This window comes from Panthera leo, chromosome A1, assembly GCF_018350215.1.
Source record: "Panthera leo isolate Ple1 chromosome A1, P.leo_Ple1_pat1.1, whole genome shotgun sequence".
NCBI lineage: Eukaryota > Metazoa > Chordata > Mammalia > Carnivora > Felidae > Panthera > Panthera leo.
This window is the reverse complement of record NC_056679.1, coordinates 85,683,189-85,687,716: the sequence shown is the minus strand read 5'-3', so window position 1 is coordinate 85,687,716 and position 4,528 is coordinate 85,683,189.

The following is a 4,528-nucleotide window of genomic DNA, read 5'->3' as shown; positions in this document are numbered from 1 at the left end:
TTGTTATTTCCTTAAGTCTTTCTTGACTCTTAAAAATTAACATTCCTATTTTGTCTAAATATGTAGCTAATTTTTTTAAAGGCTTTGCTGGAAAGAAATATCCATTCTATGATTCCATTAGCCTGCCAAAATACTCCTGTAAGAGAATGAGGTGACAGTAAAATTAACAAGGAAACAGGTAGCATGGGGTTAATTAGAGTAAGCTGACTGAAAACGATTTTTTTTCAGTCCATTGTAATTCTTGGGATGCTTCCAGAGTTACTTTTCTAGGGCTATTTAAATTGGAATCCCCTTTAAGTATATCAAAAAGATGAGTCAGTTGATAAGTAGGTATACCTAGAGTAGGACTTAGCCAGTTAATGTCTCCTAATAACTTCTGGAAATCATTTAAAGTATGCAAGGTATCTTTATTAATTTAAACATTTTGAGGCATTGTTGAATTTTGCATTAATTTTTGACCCAAATATAATAAGGAATCATCAAGTTGAATTTTGTCTTCTGCTATAATAAGGCCATATTCTGAGAGGGTTGTCTGAGCTGCTAAAAACAGTGCATGTAAATCATGTCGTTCTGGTAAAGCTAATAGGATGCCATCCATGTAATGGATGATCTTAGCATGAGGAAACTGAGATCATAAATATCGGAGAGGTTCTGCAACAAAAAGCTGACAAAGAGTACGACTATTTAACATTCCTTGAGGTAAAATTTTCCATTGAAATATGTTTATGGGCTCCTCATGATTAATTACAGGAACGGAGAACACAAATATCTTTGAATCTTTAAGATTTAAGGAAATGGAGAAAAACCAATCCTTAAGATCAATAATTATAATTTTTCAATCTCGAGGGATAGCAGCAGGTGTCGGAAGGCCAGGCTGTAGAGCCCTCATAGGTTGTATGTTTTTATTTATGTCTCGGAGATCACTCAGCATTCTCCATTTTCCAGATTTCTTTTTTATAACAAAAACTGGAGAATTCCAGGGACTAGCTAAAGGTCCAATATGTCCCACTTCTAATTATTCAGTAACAAAAGATTTTAAAGCTGCCATTTTTTCTTTAGAAAGCAGCCACTGCTATATCCATATGGGCTCATCAATAAGCTAAGAGCTACCTTCTCTCCTTCTTTCTGTAACCACACAGCAGGAAATGTTCCTCATTGTACAGAAGGCTGATTTTCCCATCTGTTCTCCTTTCTCTTCTGTCTCCTAAAAGAACTGCCTCCTGGATCTGGCTACATGTTTCCCTGCCCAGATTAGGAAAGTTTTCAGCTATTATTCCTTCAAATAGATTTATCTGTTCCCTTTTCTTTCTTTCTTTCTCTTTCTTTCTTTTCTTTCTTTCTTTCTTTCTTTCTTTTTCTTTCCTCCTTCATATTCATTCTTTTCCTATCTCCTACATCCTTTACATCAGTAATTAAACAGCTCTAGTGTCAGTTACTCTGCATTCACTTATTCTGTTAATACTTCATTTATTTAAAAATATTTCACCAGGAAGGGGAAGAGTGCACCAGGATGGCTCAGTTGGTTAAGTGTCCAACTCTTGATTTTGGCTCAGGTCATGATCTCACTGATTCATGAGATCGAATCCTGCGTTGGGCTCTGTGTTGACAGTATGGAGCCTGTGATTCTCTCTCTTCCTCTCTCTGCCCCTCTCCCCTGCTCACATACTTCCTCTCTCTGTCTCTCTCTCTGTCTTTCTTTCTTAAATAAATAAATAATAAATAAATAAATAAAATATTTTATTAGAACTTAATGGCTACTAGCCCCTGGAGATTTCTTGGAGTTTACACATTGGAAAGATTTAATTTTCTTTCTCATTAGTAAGAACTTTGTTTTTTTTTTTTTTTTTTTTTTTTTTTTTTTTTTTAAATTTTTTTTAATGTTTTTTTTATTTGTTTTTGAGACAGAGAGAGACAGCATGAGCAGGGGAGGGACAGAGAGAGAAGGAGACACAGAATCCAAAGCAGGCTCCAGGCTCTGAGCTGTCAGCACAGAGCCCGATGCGGGGCTCGAACTCACGGACTGTGAGATCATGACCTGAGCTGAAGTTGGGCGCTTAACCAACTGAGCCACCCAGGCGCCCAGTAAGAACTTTGTTTTTATTGATAATTACATCCAGTAGTTTTTCTCTTTTACAATTTATTTTTGTTTATTTATTATTTGAATTAAAATGTAAATTAAGTCATATATATCACTACTTCTCTTGCTATGACATGCTACTGGCCACATTATCTCTCTACTTTTAATCACACTCTCAGACTACTTTCAACCTTAACATCATCTACTAACACTTTTTTTTTTTCATTTTATTTTTTAACGTTTATTTAATTTTGAGACAGAGAGACAGAGCATGAACAGGGGAGGGGCAGAGAGAGAGGGAGACACAGAATCTGAAATAGGCTCCAGGCTCTGAGCTGTCAGCACAGAGCCCCATGCGGGGCTTGAACTCACAGACCGTGAGATCATGACCTGAGCTGAAGTCGGACGCTTAACCGACTGAGCCACCCAGGCGCCCCTACTAACACTTTTTAAAGAAAAACAAATCAATTAGCACAGAGCTCGTTTCTTCCATTTCTAACTCTGGACTCAATTATAACTTTATTTTCTTCTCTTACAAAAGAAGAGTCTTGTCGCCTTTTAAGTCTACAGCACATAGAAATCTGGCTTCTTCTCTTTAAACTTTCTTAACACTGCTTTGATTGAAGGTTACGATGTCTTTGTGATTGTCACAAATGATTCACTGGGAATTTTGCAGCTTCCTTTTACTGAGTCCCTGGCATACTGGAAATGTCGATGCTGCTTCCTTTTGGAAATTTTCTTCTGTCACATAAGCTTGTTCTGTACGTCCTTTTTTTATTTTTATTGTACTTCTTTTATTTTTTATTTTTTTTATTTTTTGAGAGGGAGAGAGAGAGCTCACACACAAGAACAAGCAGGGGAGAGGCAAAAGGAGACAGAGAATCTCAAACAGGTTCCATGTTCAGTGTGGAACCCGATACAAAGTTTGATCTCAAAACGCGAGATTATGACCTGAGCTGATGCTTGACTGAGCCATTAAGGCACCCCATCTGTACCTCCTTTTCAGTCACCTCTTTTTTTTGCCCCTCATCAAGTCTTCTGCCTCAGCTGAGTATATCAGTATTCACTCTTCCTATAATTATTCATTTGGCTTTATTTCCTAGATGGTTTTAACCAATATTGTAAAAAACAGTTCAAAAATAAATAGCTGGCATAGACTCTACATAGAAGTTCAGATGGTTTTATACAAATGAAAGTTTCCAAAAGGCACTCTGACTCAACATGTTAAAAAAAACTACTCAATGGGGTGACCGTATGGCTCAGTCAGTTAAGCATCTGTCTTCAGCTCAGGTCATGATCTCACAGTCCATAGGTTCAAGCCCTGTGTTGGGCTCTGTGCTGACAGCTCAGAGCCTGAAGCCTGCTTTGTATTCTGTGTCCCCCTCTCTCTCTGCCCCAACCCTGCTTGGCTCTGTCTCTCAAAAATAAATAAACATTAAAAAATTTAAAGAAAATTACTCAAGGTTTGCAACCTTAGGGTACCCAACTGGCTTAGCCACTAGTGCATGTGGCTCTTGATCTTGGCGTCATGAGTCAAGCCTACATTGGGCACAGAGCTCACTTAAAAAAAAAAAAATGCACCCCCTCAAAGTTTGTAACCTGCACAGAGATACCTGGCCCCAAATGTATCACCTATAATTTTTTCATCTAATAGTTTTATATCTTTCTTTTTATATTGTATATCTATACATTTGTGTATGTTTTCAATCTTATCCAATAGCAAGGAATTTAGCAGTCATATCTGCTTCTATAACTGTTGCAGAATCCCAAGTTTGTCTGCCCATCACTCAAAGGTCAATACTCAAGAGATAAAGGTTGATTGAAAAAGAATATGAGCCATATTCAGGGGGCCATCTACCTGGGGAGAGGTGGACTTTTGTCCCAAAACCAAATTGGTGGTTTGTGTCTAACCAAGAGGACTTTAAAGGAACGGGGGTAGTTAATCAATGAGAGTGTACAGTGATTTGTAAAAATTCCTAATCGTGTGTAGATTTGGTAGTGGCTGTTCACAGCTTTCAGTGCTTGCTTGAGTGTTGTGCAAGACGTCTAATTCATGTTCTGGAATTCCTGGAACATGGGGGCTTTCTATTCTCCTTCTAGAAAGGAAAGTAAGATTTATAGATACACAAGGAATGTTAGTAAATTAATCATATAAACTTAAGAACACCTATTAAAGATCACCATGCTAATTAAGAAAGTCAAGGGGGCTTCATAACCCTAGTCTCTGAAAGAGTAGGTCCTCAACAGATTGCTTAACTGATGAGTGCATCAGTGGAAGGAAGATGCAGTTGTGGTTCCCCTTGGTAATACCTTCAATGGAAATAAAGACTGTTGATTGGACTCATAGATGAGAATCAATCCAGTGATTATGACACCCCTTTTGGCAGGATGGTGTGGATGGGACAAAACACAACAAAGTACAATTTCCTAGTTCATGTCCCATTTTACTTC